This window comes from Mobula birostris, chromosome 8, assembly GCF_030028105.1.
Source record: "Mobula birostris isolate sMobBir1 chromosome 8, sMobBir1.hap1, whole genome shotgun sequence".
Classification (NCBI taxonomy): Eukaryota; Metazoa; Chordata; class Chondrichthyes; order Myliobatiformes; family Myliobatidae; genus Mobula; species Mobula birostris.
The window spans coordinates 89,476,260-89,491,022 of NC_092377.1; the positions used below are offsets into that span (position 1 = coordinate 89,476,260).

The window sequence follows — 14,763 nt, forward strand, 5'->3', positions numbered from 1 at the left end:
TTTATAATTCTTAATTTGACTAAAGGTTTAGTAAAGAAAAAAAGAAAAGGGCCCGTTTCAATGAAACAGTCTAATGTGCACAAGTTGGAGCTCACAGTTTCCCTTCCGCTGGTCCTCCATCGATTTCCCTGGGCCTCGTCGACTCCCGGCCCTATTCCAAGTCCACTCCTTTCTGGTGTCTACGACTTCTCCTTTCTGGCACCTTCTGCTGAACAAAAGACCAGATCACCTCAGTGTCAGGCACACAGCACGAAAAACACTCCCCTCATTGGACGGCTCACATTCCAAAGCACCCGTTATCTCTAACCATAACCTAAGCACTACTTCTACAGAAAGACCATTACATTAGCAGTGAAACCTTTCTCAGGGTGTTACACACAATTATAGATAATCCTTAAAAATCTATTATTGATAAGATACATACAGAATAAGCCTCATTTTTGGGGAGAACCTGTATAATTAATTGTCCAAATCCCTCCATTCTCTGCCTATCTAAGAAATTCTTCAACTTTTCTATCATGTTTGTCTCTACACCACCCCTGGCAGTGCATTCCAGGCAATACCATTTTCTGTGTAAAAATACTCACGCACATCTCCTTTGAATTTACCCATCTTGCCTTGTGCATACTTTCCAGTATTTGACATTTCAACCCTGAGAGAAAGATAGAGGCTAGCTACTCGACTTATGCCTATCCTAATCTTATAAACTTCTTTCAGGTCTCCACTCAGTCTCAATTTCTCCAGAGAAAGTAACCCAAGCATAACCAAAGTCACCTCATAACAATATGCCCTCTGAACTGGGCAGCATCTTGGTAAAACTCCATCTTGCACTCTCTCCAAGGCTTCCACATTCTTTCTACAATAGAGCAATTAGAATTGATTGCAATGCTTCTGATGTGGTCTAACCTAAGTTTTATAAAGTTGCAACATAAATTCCTGACTCTTGAACTCAAAGCCTTAACTAATAAAGGCAAGCGTGCCATCAGCCTTCCTTACCACCCTATCAACCTGCCCAGCTACTTTCAGGGAGGAGTGAACTGAATTGAATTGACTTCATTTCTTACATACTTCACATACACGAGGAGTAAAAATCCTTACATTACATCTCCGCCTAAATGTGCAATGTGCAATTTATAGTAATTTGTAATAAATAGTATGTACAACAGGACAGTCAATATAATATAGAAATACAATTGTATCAGAATTAATCAATCTAATGGCTGGTGGAAGGAACTGCCCCGGAGCCTGTTGGTCCTGGCATTAATGCTGCGGTACAGTTTCCTGGACGGTAGCAGCTAGAACAGTTTGTGGATGGGGTCACTCAGGTCCCGGTGATCCTTTGGGCCCTTTTTGTGCACCTGTCTCTGTAAATGTCCTGAGTAGTGGTAAGTTCACATCTACAGTTGCACTGGGCTGCCCGCACCACTCTCTGCAGAGTCCTGCAATTGAGGGAAGTACAGTTCCCATACAAGGCAGTGTGCCCCTGTAGAAAGTCCTTAGGATTTGGGGGCCCATACCAAACTTCTTCAACCATCTGAGATGAAAGAGTTTTTTTCACCAAACAGCCGGTATGTACAGACCACGTGAGATCTTTGGTGATGTGTATGCCGAGGAACTTGAAGTTGTTCACCTTCTCAACCCCAGATCCATTGATGTCAATAGGGGTTAGCCTGTATCCATTCATCCTGTAGACCACACCAGCTCCTTTGTTTTTGCAACATTGAGGGAGAGGTTGTTTTCTTGACACCACTGTGTCAGGGTGATGACTTCTCTGTAGGCTGCCTCATTATTATTTGAAATAAGGCCAATCAATGTAGTATCATGAGCAAATTTAATTAGCAGATTGGAGGTGTGGGTGGCAACACAGTCAAGGGTATACAGACAGTAAAGGAGGAGGCTTAGGACACAGGCCTGTGGGACTCCTGTGTTGAGGGTCAGAGGGGCAGAGGTGAGGGAGCCCATTCTTACCACCTGTCGGTGATCCGACAGGAAGTTCATGATCCAGCTGCACGAGGCAGCATGAAGGCCGAGGCCTCTGAGCTTCTTGTCAAGTCTGGAGGAAATTATGGTGTTGAATGCTAAACTGTAGTCCAAGAACAACATTCTGCCATAAGCATCCTTCTTCTCCAGATGGGTAAGGGCAGTGTGTAGAGCTGTGGCTATTGCGTCATCTGTCGATCGGTTGTGTCGGTGGGCGAATTGTAGGGGGTCCAGTACGGGTGGTAGCGTGCTGCAGATGTAGTCCTTGACCAGCCTCTCAAAGCATTTGCTTATTATTGAGGTGAGCGCAACAGGACAGGACACCTAAGTGTTCAGGTAAGTTTTTTGTGAAAACACAGAGTGAGTGGAATGTTCTGCCAAAGGTGGTGGAAGAAGCAGATACACAAGGGATATTTAAGAGTCTATAAGATAGGCACATAGATGAAAGAAAATGGAGGGCTATGCGGGACAGAAAGTAGTGATCCTTCCAACTACATTTGCCTGTGACCTCCAAGGTATCTTTCATGTAACATTTGAAGCTGCGTTTTTGTTGCAAGTGCACCTTTTGCAATACCCACACCATTAGATACTTGTGAAAGAACTTTGATTAATATCAAATCTTGTCTCACTTCGATAAAAGAAGACCTCTATATAACACTTCATTGACTATACTGCTTGCTGATCCCTGAAACCAATTCAGGCGATGTGTGTCGAGAGCTTTTCTGAATATCCACCCATTGGTCAGTTTGCTGTTCATGATATGAGAAAGATGGTGGCTGTTGGTGTCACGAAATTAGCTACTACGAACAAAATTTCTCAAAGCCATCAAGGCCACCAGAAATGTATTAAACAAGTACCACTAGCCACTAGGATTGAGCAAACCCTGAGACTGACAGCAAAATTACACCAATGGGATCTCCACCAAGCAAATTACAGGAATGTCATATGCAATGTTTGGTCATTAACCTAAAACAATAGCTCTGTTTCTCTCTCCACAGCTGCTGTCTCACCTGCTGAGCTTTTCTAGCACTATAGTATCTCATTTTCACCATTAAATATTGGTCTGCCTACCAGCTCTTGGAATATGAATGCCTGGGTGAACACTGTAATGTGAAACTAACCCTTCTTTCATGTGGCAATGACCAAGGGACAAACAACAAGGTGCACTTTTTGTCCTCTAAGATGATCACAGACCTTCTGGTGGGAGATGAGAAAAAAAACCCTATCATAAATCAATGGGCAATTACCTGAGTGTGTCTGAGTGGAGCAGCGAACACCCCACAAGAGTAAGGAAGTATTTATTTATGTCTTGCCCAGATGTACAAAGGACATACGATCAGAAGGTCGGGTACTGACAAGAAGGTGCAATCAAGTGAGACAAAGATGGATTGTTAGACCACAAAAGGCTCACTGACCTTGCCTACAGCAGTTCATTTGACTAATAGACAAAGGACAATGTGGCTGAGACTCAACAGTGGGTCTGGGTAAGTATAGATGGATAGTTAATGGTTGGCCAAAAGGTCTGTTTTTCTTCTCTATGGTTACAGTGCTCTGTGACCCTGCAAAATGAGATTACCCAGATTGATAAGGCATTCCATCAGAATACCCAGAAGGATAAGATGTCCCATCAGATTATCTGGATTGATGAGGTGCTCCCCAAAGTCAGCAGCTACAAGTCTGTGGAAAACAAAGGTGATCACCTCCATCTGGAAGACAATATTCAGGCTACCCTAAGACTATATGACCATAAGACATAGGAGCAGAATCACTGGCCAAATGGCTGACTTATCTCTCTTAACCTTATTCTCCTACGTTCTCCCCTTAATCTTTGCCACCCTTTCTAAGAACCTATCAAACTCAACCTTAAATGTACCCAATGACTTGGCCCCCACAGTTGTCTGTGGTAATGAATTCCATTGATTCATTATCTTCTGGCTAAACAGATTCTTCCTCATCTCTAATCTAAAGGATTCCCCTCTCCGGCATTCTATCTCCTATTGTAATTTGAGCCCCACATTCTGGCTACTGTTCGGAGATCTGTACATAACTCCCATCAGGGAGTTTTTAACCTAGCAGATGCTTAACTCTTCCCAACAAAGATTCTACATCTTCTGATCCTATGTCATCTCTTTCTAAGGATTTGATTTAAATCTATACTAACAGCGACACCCCACCCCATCTGCCTAACTGCCTGTCCTTTTGATACAATATTTATCTTGGATGTTAAGCTCCTAACAGTGATTTTCTTGTAGCCAATACTCTGTGAAGCCCATAACATCATACTTGCCAATTTCTGTGCTACAATATCATCTACCTCATTCCGTACACTGCATGCAATTAAATATAACATCCCACCAGCCTCCGGGTCCAACATATAATTCTCTGTAACTTCCGCCACCTCCAACGGGATCCACCACCAAGCACATCTTTCCCTCCCCACCTCTTTCTGCTTTCCACAGGGATCGCTCCCTACGCAACTCCCTTGTCCATTCGTCACCCCCATTCCTTCCCACCAATCTCCCTCCCGGCACTTATCCTTGTAAGCGGAACAAGTGCTACACATGCCCTTACACTTCCTCCCTCACCACCATTCAGGGCCCCAGACAGTCCTTCCAGGTGAGGCGACACTTCACCTGTGAGTCGGCTGGTGTGATATACTGCATCCGATGCTCCCAGTGTGGCCTTCTATATATTGGTGAGACCCGACGCAGACTGGGAGACTGTTTCGCTGAACATCTACGCTCTGTCCGCCAGAGAAAGCAGGATTTCCCAGTAGCCACACATTTTAATTCCACGTCCCATTCCCGTTCTGATAAGTCAATCCATGGCCTCCTCTACTGTCAAGATGAAGCCACACTCAGGTTGGAAAACAACACCTTATATTCCGTCTGGGTAGCCTTCAACCTGATAGCATGAACATTGATTTCTCTAACTTCTGTTAATGCCCCTCCTCCCCTTCTTATCCCATCCCTTATTTATTTATTCCCCCTCCTTTTTTTCTCTCTCTGTCCCTCTCACAATCACTCCTTGCCTGCTCTCCATCTTCCTCTGGGCTCTCCTCCCTCTTTCTTTCTCCCTAGGCCTCCCGTCCCATGATCCTCCCCCTTCTCCAGCTCTGTATCCCTTTTGCCAATCAACTTTCCAGCTCTTAGCTTCATCTCTCCCCCTCTTGTCTTCTCCTATCATTTCGGATCTCCCCCTCCCCCTCCCACTTTCAAATCTCTTCTTTCAGTTAGTCCTGACAAAGGGTCTTGGCCCGAAACATCGACTGTACTTCTTCCTATAGATGCTGCAGTGTTCCACCAGCATTTTGTGTGTGTTGCTTGAATTTCCAGCATCTGCAGATTTTCTCGTGTTTATAACATCTTCATTTCTGAGTTCATCACCCTCTTTCAATTTTGCATCCATGTTCCTAGCAGTTAAATAATTGTCCCTCTAAAACTTTGCCTTTCTACTTATTCTGGAGACTTCCATAAACTCTTCTGCACTCTCCTTCCCTTTTACATTATCCTCTCTTGTCCACACTGTTGAACCCAATCTCTACCATTTAATTTAAAGACAGAATTCAACCCATCCCACTGACTAGAATTATGCTCTATCAGGTGCCTCACAGTTTCAATATACACAGCATCAACATATAATCCAACTACCCCATCCCCTGTCATATCACTCCGGATCCAAACCTCTGTCTAATTAATCTAGCTCACACCAACACCTCGAGCAAACCTGCCCTCAAGGATATTGGTCCCTCTCAAGTACAGGTGTAACCCATCCTTTTTGTGCATGTCATACCTTCTCCAGAAAAGATTACAATGATCCACAAATTTGAAACACTGCCTCCTGCCCAAATTCCTCAGCCATTCATCCGTCAAATCATCATATTCTTGGTACCACTATGTACCATGACTTCTGGCTACTCACCCCCTCCCTTAGGATGCTGTGGACCCGATCAGAGACATCCCTGACCTCGGCACCTGGGAGGCAACATACCATCCACATGTCTCTTTCGCACCCACAGAATCTCCTGTCAGCTTCCTAACTAGTCAATCCCCTATCATCAATGCACTTCTCTTTTCCTCCCTTCCCTTCTGAGCCACGCAGCCAGACTTAATGCCAGAGACCTGGTTGCTGCAGCTTTTTCCTGATAGCCCCTGCCACCCTTACCAACAGTATCCAAATAGTACACTTATTATTAAGGGGAATGGCCACAGGGATATTCTGCACTTTATGTCTATTCTCCTTCCCGCTCCAGGCAGCCACCAAGCTAACTGCACCCAGCAACTTAGGGGTGACTACCTCCCTCATGCTCTTGTATAAGCTGAAGGTCATCCAGTTGCAGCTCCATTTCTCTAACACGGTGTGTAAGGAGTTGCAACTGGATGTACTTCATGCGGATGTAGTCATCATGGAGACTGGAGTTCTCACAGAGTTCCCACATGAAGAACACATCACTGACCCCGGACCTATTCTCATTCCACTAGCTATGCACCATCTCAGGCAAGACCCAAGGTGGTACTACCTGTATTTACATAAATAAGAACTGGTGTGTGGATGCTTTAGCAGGGGCATCCCATTGTTCACCGATGATTGAGTTCATTTTTGAAAAATACAGACCATCTTATTTACTGAGGGAGTTCACTACAATTGTGTTGATAGCTATATATATCCCCCCGCCCCTGCCCGCCACTAATGCAGATGTGGCACTGCGTGAGCACCATCAGTGACTTTCAAACCAAACATCCCAGTAGTATCTTCATTATTGCAGGTGATTTTAACCTGAAGACAATCCTGCCTAAATTCCACCAGCATGTTGATTTTGCTACCAGAGATGAAAATACACCAGACCTGGTTTACACTAACATACCAGGGCGCCTGTAAAGCGGTCCCTCAACCCCACATTAGACTCTCAGATCACTTACCTATAATGTTAATTCCAGCATACAAACCAGTGATCAAACGGGTCTGACCAGTCCTAAAGGTGGTGAAGAACTGGCCTGAGGATGCAGTCTCTGCACTGCAGAACTGCTTTGATAACAAACTGGAGAATGTTCAGGGAGGCTGCTACTTATGGCAACTCCATTAACAGCAAGGCATATGTGGAATCTGAGACCAGCTACATGGAGAAGTGTACAGAAGATGTTACCATCACGAAACACATCCGGGTAAGGGTAAGTCAGAAGCCATGGTCCGTCCTGCTGAAGGGTCTCAACCCGAAATGTCAACTGTACTCTTTTCCATAGATACTGCCTGGCCTGCTGAATTCATCCAGCATTCTGTGTGTTTTGCTTGGATTTCCAGCAACTGCAGATTTTCTCTTGTTTGTGAGGGATTAAGATGCTGCTTTCAGTTCAGGGGATGCGACTGTTCTCAGGGAAGCAAGAATGATGCTTTCCAGCTCCATTAGAAAAGCGAAATGGGCACATTCACAGATAATTTACAGCCATTTCTGCAGTACCATCATTTACCTGCTGAACCATGTCTACGCCCACCTGGACAAGCCAGCGAGCACTGTGAGGGTCATGTTTTTTGACTTCTCCAGTACGTTCAACACCATCCGCCCAGCTCTGCTGGGGGAGAAGCTGACAGCGATGCAGGTGGATGCTTCCCTGGTATCATGGATTCTTGATTACCCGACTGGCAGACCACAGTACGTGTGCTTGCAACACTGTGTGTCCGACAGAGTGATCAGCAGCACTGGGGCTCCACAGGGGACTGTCTTGTCTCCCTTTCTCTTCACCATTTACACCTCGGACTTCAACTACTGCACAGTCTTGTCATCTTCAGAAGTTTTCGGATGACTCTGCCATAGTTGGATGCATCAGCAAGGGAGATGAGGTTGAGTACAGGTCTACGGTAGGAAACTTTGTCACATGGTGTGAGCAGAATTATCTGCAGCTTAATATGAAAAAGACTAAGGAGCTGGTGGTAGACCTGAGAGCTAAGGTACTGGTGACCCCTGTTTCCATCCAGGGGGTCAGTGTGGACATGGTGGAGGATTACAAATACCTGGGGATACGAATTGACAATAAACTAGACTGGTCTAAGAACACTGAGGCTATCTACAAGAAGGGTCAGAGCCGTCTCTATTTCCTGAGGAGGCTGAGGTCCTTTAACATCTGCTGGATGATGCTGAGGATGTTCTACGAGTCTGTGATGGCCAGTGCTATCATGTTTGCTGTTGTGTGCTGGGGCAGCAGGCTGAGGTAGCAGACACCAACAGAATCAACAAACTCATTCGTAAGGCCAGTGATGTTGTGGGGATGGAACTGGACTCTCTCATGGTGGTGTCTGAAAAGAGGATGCTGTCTAAGTTGCATGCCATCTTGGTCAATGTCTCCCATCCACTACATAATGTACTGGGTGGGCACAGGAGTACATTCAGCCAGGGACTCATTCCTCTGAGATGCAGCACAGAGCATCATAGGAAGTCATTCCTGCCTGTGGCCATCAAACTTTACAACTCCACCCTTGGAGGGTCAGACACCCTGAGCCGATAGGCTGGTTCTGGACTTATTTCATAATTTACTGGCATAATTTACATATTACTATTTAACTATTTATGGTTCTATTACTAGTTATTATTTCTGGTGCAACTGTAACGAAAACCAATTTCCCCCGGGATCAATAAAGTATGACTATGACAAGGTGCATGTGGCAGGGAATTTAGAGAATTACAGACTACAAATCTACTCTGTGCATCAGTGACCATAATGCTTCACTCTCCAAGAGGCTGAATAACTTCTACGCCCATTTGATGCACAGAACAGAGTGCTGGCGAGGATAGCATGCCTCACCTCAGGGGAGCAGACACTCTGTCTGGCTGAAGCTGAGGTGAGGAAGACCCTGTCCGGAGACAACCCACACAAGGCCCAATAATGCCCAGGTCGGGTTCTGAAGGACTGCGCAGCCCAGCTGATGAAGGTGCTGACATATTCAACATCACTCTGAAACAATCCTTTGTCCCCTCAGTTTTCAAGGTGGCAACCATCATTCCAGTGCCAAAGAAGGCGACAGTCACCTGCCTAAATGATTATCGGCCAGTGGCATTACCATCAACCATTATGAAATGCTTTGAGTGGCTGGTCATGGAGCTCATTAAAGCCTTTCTTCCAGCTACACTGGACCTTATCACTCAGATCGATCCACTGTTGATGCAATAGCCTCTGTCCTCCACCCCCACTCTGTCCTGTCCCAACTGGAAAATGGGGTCTCATATGCCCGACTGCTGTTTATAACTTCAGTTCAGCGTTCGACACCGTCATACCCCAGAAACTGGTGCGGAAACTGACCTTGCTGGGTCTCAACACCTCTCGTTGCAATTGGATACTAGACCACAGGCCACAGCCAGTCCGCGTGGGCAGCAATGTCTCTTGTCCCATTGTGCTGAGCACTGGAAACTACAACCCCCGCCCCCCCCCCCCCCCCCCAGGCTGTGTGCTCAGCCCGCTGCTGTTCACACTGCTGATACATGACTGTGTTGCAGGATCCAGCTCAAACTGTGCCATCAAGTTTGCAGATGACACAACAGTGGTTCGATTTATCAAGAACGATAACGAGATGGAGTATAGAGAGGAAGCGGAGTGGCTGGTGGATTGGTGTGAGAAGAACAACCTAAGCCTGAACGTGGAGAAGACCAAGGAAATCAATGTGGGCTTCAGGAAGGTGCAGAGAAACCATCCCCCTCTGCGAATACATGGCTTCTCCATAGAGTTAAGTGCACCAGATTTCTGGGAATTCCTCATCTGGTCCCTTAACATCACCTACCTGAACAAGAAGGCACAGAGGCGCTTCCACTTCCTAAGAAGATTGAAGCAAGCAAGGCTTACACCCCCTATCTTAACTCCGTTTTACTGGAGCACCATTGAGAGCGTCCTGACAAGTTGCACCTCCATCTGGTATGGGAGCAGTCAAGCATCAGACCAGAGGTCCCTAGAAAGGACTGTGAGAACAGCTGAGAGTATCATAGGGTCTCCCTACCACCCATCAGGGATATTTATCAGGAGCACTGCATACACAGGGCCCTTAGTATGATTAAGGATAATTCATAAAGATACGAATAAAAATCTACAGATGAATCACATATAGATAACAAACTAAAGTGCATAATTAATAAGTGCATCCATCCAGCATCCTCTTTGACTTTCTACCAGCAGGCAGGAGACTACGATGCATAAAAACAAGAATGTTCAGGATGAGAAACAGTTTCTTCCCTCAGGCTAATAGATTTCTGAACTCTCGGTTGCATCATAGTCTAAGTTCCCTGGTTAATCTGTTCCATACCTTCCAATAATTGAAATGAATGCACTTTAGTTTGATACTTATGTGCGATTCATCTGTAGATTTTACCCATACCTTCATAAATTACCATGTTTTATGTGTACTACTGTGCTTTACACCCTGGTTCAAAGAAACATTGTCTCATTTCTCTATACATTAACAATAAATGACTTGACTTGACTAGCAGACAAAGAAAGAAACTTAGCTAGAGCAACACACACACACACTCAGCAGGTCAGGCAGCATCTATGGAAATGAATAGACGGTCAACGTTTTGGGCTGAGATCCTTCTTCAGGACTGAGAAGGAAGGGGGAAGAAGCCAGAATAAAAAGTGGGTGGGGGGGGGGGAAACAGGCTAACCACTTCAACCACGGCCCACCGGTCAACCTCGACATTTTGCAATTCACCTACCGGAGCAACAGGTCAACAGCAGATGCCATCTCTCTGGCCCTACATTCATCCTTAGAACACCTGGAGAATAAAGACGCATACGTAAGGCTCCTTTTCATTGACTACAGCTCCGCCTTTAATACCATCATTCCAAATAAATTGATTCCTAAGCTCCGGAACCTGGGCCTTAGCACTCAGATCTGCAGCTAGATCTTCAGCTTCCTCACAGACAGGACCCAGGCTATAAAAATAGGGGACAAGCTCTCCTCTACAATCATTCTGAGCACCGGTGCCCCACAGCCCCCGCCTGTACTTGCTGTACACCCATGATTGTGTAGCCAAGTTTCCATCAAACTCAATAAATAAGTTTGCTGATGACACAACAATTGTAGGCCATATCTCGGGTAATGATGAGTTTGAGTACAGAGAGGAAATTAAGAACCTGGCGTGGTGTTAAGTCAATAACCTATCCCTCAACATCAGCAAGACGACAGAATTGGTTTTTGACTTCAGAAAGAGTAGTGGACCACACGACCCAATTTACATCGGTGGTTTGCAAGTGGAATAGGTCAAAAGCTTTAAGTTCCTTGGGGTCATTATCACAAATGACCTGACTTGGTCCAACCAAGCAGAGTTCACTGCCAGGAAGGCCCAACAGCGCCTTTACTTCCTGAGAAAACTAAAGAAATTTGGCCTGTCCCCTAAAACCCTCACTAATTTTTATAGATGCACCATAGAAAGCATTCTTCTAGGGTGCATCACAACCTGGTATGGAAGTTGTCCTGTCCAAGACCGAAAGAAGCTGCAGAAGATCATGAACATGGTGCAGCACATCACACAAACCAATCTTCCGTCCTTGGACTCACTTTTCACCGCTGCTGTCAGAGCAGTGCTGCCAGGATAATCAAGGACACGACCCACCCAGCTAACACACTTTTCATCCCCCTTCCCTCCGGGAGAAGGCTCAGGAGCTTGAAGACACGTACGGCTAGATTTGGGAACAGCTTCTTTCCAACTGTGTGATAAGACTGCTGAACGGATCCTGACCCGGATCGGGGCCGTACCCTCAAAATATCCAGACCTGCCTCTCGGTTTTTTTGCACTACCCCACTTTCCATTTTTCTATTTTCTATTTATGATTTATAATTTAAATTTTTAATATTTACTAATTTTTACTGTTTTTAATATTTAATATTTGTAGTCCAGGGAGCGGGAAGCGCAGAATCAAATATCACTGTGATGATTGTACGTTCTAGTATCAATTGTTTGGCGACAATAAAGTATAAAGTAAGTAACTGGTAGGTGATAGGTGAAGCCAGGTGAGTGAGAAGGGTCTATGGCTGGAGAAGAAGGAGTCTGATAGGAGAGGAGAGTGGATCATAGGAGAAAGGGAAGGGTGGGGGAATGGGAAGTAATAGACAGGTAAGAAGAAGTGAAAGATCAGAGTGGGAAGTAGAGAAAGAGGAGAAAGGAGACAATTTGTTTACCGGAAGGAGAAATTGATATTCATATCATTAGGTTGGAGGCTACCTGGATGGAATAAAAAGTGTTGCTCCTTCACCCTGATGGTGGCCTCATCTCGCACAAGAGGAGGGCATGGACTGACACACCAGAACAGGAATGGGAATTGGAATTCAAATGTTTGACCACCGGGACGTCTCATTTGTGGCAGATGGTGTGGAAGTGCTCGATGAGGTGGTCGCCCAATTTGCAACAGGTCTCACCAATGTAGAGGAGACTGCATTGGGAACATCAGACATAATAGGTGACCCTAGCAGATTCACAGGTGAAGTGTTTTCTCAAATGGAAGGTCTGCTTGGGACCCTGAATGGAGGTGAAGGAGGAGGTATATGGGCAGGTGCACTTAGGCTGCATGCAGGGAGGGAATTAGTGGGGAGGGATGAATGGACAAGGGAACTGCAGACAGAATGATCCTTGCAGAAAGCGGGGGGGGGGTGGTAGAGGTAAAGATATGTTCAGCAGGAGGATCCTTTTAGAGATAGCGGAAGTTGTGGAGGATCAATATGTTGGATGCAGAGGCTGACGGGACAAGAGGAACTCATTACTTTTAAGGCAGTGGGAAGAAGGGGTAAGCACAGATGTATGTGAAATGGAAGAGATGCGGGTGAGAGCAGCATCAATAGTAGAGGAAGGGAAACTTCGTTCCTTAAAGGATGAGGACATCTCTGATGTCTTGAAACAGAAAGCTGCATCCTGAGAATAAATGTGGTGGAGGTGGAGAAACAGAAAAGGGAATAGCATTTTTACAGGAGATAAGGTGCAACAGGTAAAGTCGAGACATTTGTGAAAACAGTAGGTTTATAGAAGATGTTGTTTGACAATTTGTCTCCAGAGATGGAGACAGAGAGATCAAGAAAGGGTAGGGGTGGTGGTGGTGGAAGGTGTCGGAAATTAACCAAGTAAATTTAAAAGGCAGGGTGGAAGTTAGAGGCAAAGTTGATAAAATTGATGAGCTCAGCATTGGTGTATGAAGTAGCACCAATGCAGTCGTCAATGTAGCAGGGGAAGAGTTAGGGAGTATAAATGGGGAAGGCTTGGAACATGGACTGTTCTACATAGCCAACAAAAAGGCAGGCATAACTGGGGCCCATGGGTACTCCTCAAGTCTGGAGAAGATTGGAGGAGTTGAAGGAAAAATTGTTCAGGGTGAAAACCAGTTCTGCCAGACAGAGGAAAGTGGTGGTAGAGTGGGATTAGTTGGTTGTTTTATCATTAAAGAAGCGGAGAGCTTTGAAGCCTTCTTGATGGGGGATAAAAGTGTATAGGGACTGAAGATCCATGGTAAAGATGAAGCAGTCAGGGCAAGGGAATTGAAAGTCACTGAGGAGATCAAGGGCACGAGAAGTGTCACGGATGTAGGTGGGAAGGGAGTGAACCAAGAGGGATACAATGCAATCAAGATATGAGGGCACAAGTTCAGTGGGGCAGGAGCAGACAGAGACAATGGGCCTACCCGGACAATCCAGTTTGTGGATCTTCGGTAGGAGGTAGAAGCAAGCAGTGTGCAGTAAGGGAACTACCAGTTCAGTGGCAGTGGATAGGAGTTCTCCAGAGTGGATGACGTCAGTGATAGTGTAGGAGACAGTTTTCTGATGGTCTAGAGGGGAGCCCTCTTCGATGGGTAGGTATGAGGAGGTGTCAGAGCTGCCACTTGCCCTCAGCTAGGTAGAGGTCAGTGCATCACACTACAACTGCACCCCTTTTGTATACAAGTTTGATGGTAAGGTTGGGGTTGGTGCAGAGACACTGGAAGGCAATGCGTTCAGAGGGAGGAGTGCTGAAGTCGGACGGCTGATGTCTCGTCGGCAATTCGTGATGAAAAGATCCGGAACAGGTAGAGAACCAGATTTGGGTGACAAAGAAGAGGAGGAGGGTTGAAAACGGGAGAAGGGGTCATCAGCGCGGGATGTGGAAGTTTTGCCAAAGGAGCGGGCTTGGAGAGAGTCTTACCTTCTTTTCACCGAAGGCTCAAACCAATCACTTTAACACTGTCCACTCCCACAATGGCCGTAAAACGCTTAGAGCCAACTTCTTTTCAATGACCTTTGCGAATTGCCCAATAAATCGCGACGACTTGGTCCGCCGTGAAGTCACCAAAGGCCCCGCTCTTTTTAAATGTCGCGCAGCCTCACTGAAACAAGCGACCGTTAGACAGAAGCCCATCGAAAAGTCTAGGAAGTTCCCGAGCTCTCCTTTCACAAAATGTCGCTCTCGACGCACTGAAACAAGCGATCGTTTGCAAAAACTGACGCCTGTCTAAAATTCTCAAAAGGTCCCGAGCTCTTAAAAAACACAACGGAATACAGCTAAAAATGTAATAAGAGAAAAGATCAAATATGAAGGTAAGCTATTCAATAATATAAAAGAAGATAGCAAAAGTATTTTTTTCATATAGGAAAAGAGAGGATAGCAGATGGCTGGAGAGGTAGTACTGGGGGAAAAAGAAATGCCGGATGAACTAAATAGTATTTTCCGTCAGTCTTCGCTATGGAGGACACCAGCAGAATGGCAGAAATTCGAGAGTGTCTGGGGCAGGGATGAGTGTTGTTCTTGGTTCTTGATCCGCCAAAATATTCCGCATGGAATTTAAACTG

The 14,763-nt window shown here is 45.6% G+C and overlaps 2 long non-coding RNA genes across 3 annotated transcripts in view; one reads left to right on the forward strand and one right to left on the reverse strand.

Moving 5' to 3' along the window:
• On the reverse strand, window positions 1-14,391 carry LOC140201468 (uncharacterized). 2 transcript variants are annotated; one of them, XR_011886868.1, is made up of 3 exons: window positions 14,120-14,391; window positions 10,670-10,729; window positions 1-208 (listed from the first exon to the last, which is right to left on the reverse strand). It is a non-coding gene; the product is annotated as an uncharacterized lncRNA (long non-coding RNA). The 2 variants fall into 2 exon arrangements; XR_011886867.1 differs by having other exon boundaries at window positions 1-205; window positions 14,120-14,389.
• Window positions 14,332-14,763, forward strand: part of LOC140201469 (uncharacterized) — a 21,998-nt gene continuing 21,566 nt past the window's right edge. Inside the window, exon 1 of the long non-coding RNA XR_011886869.1 lies at window positions 14,332-14,511. This is a non-coding gene — a long non-coding RNA (uncharacterized lncRNA). The remainder of the gene's footprint in view (window positions 14,512-14,763) is intronic.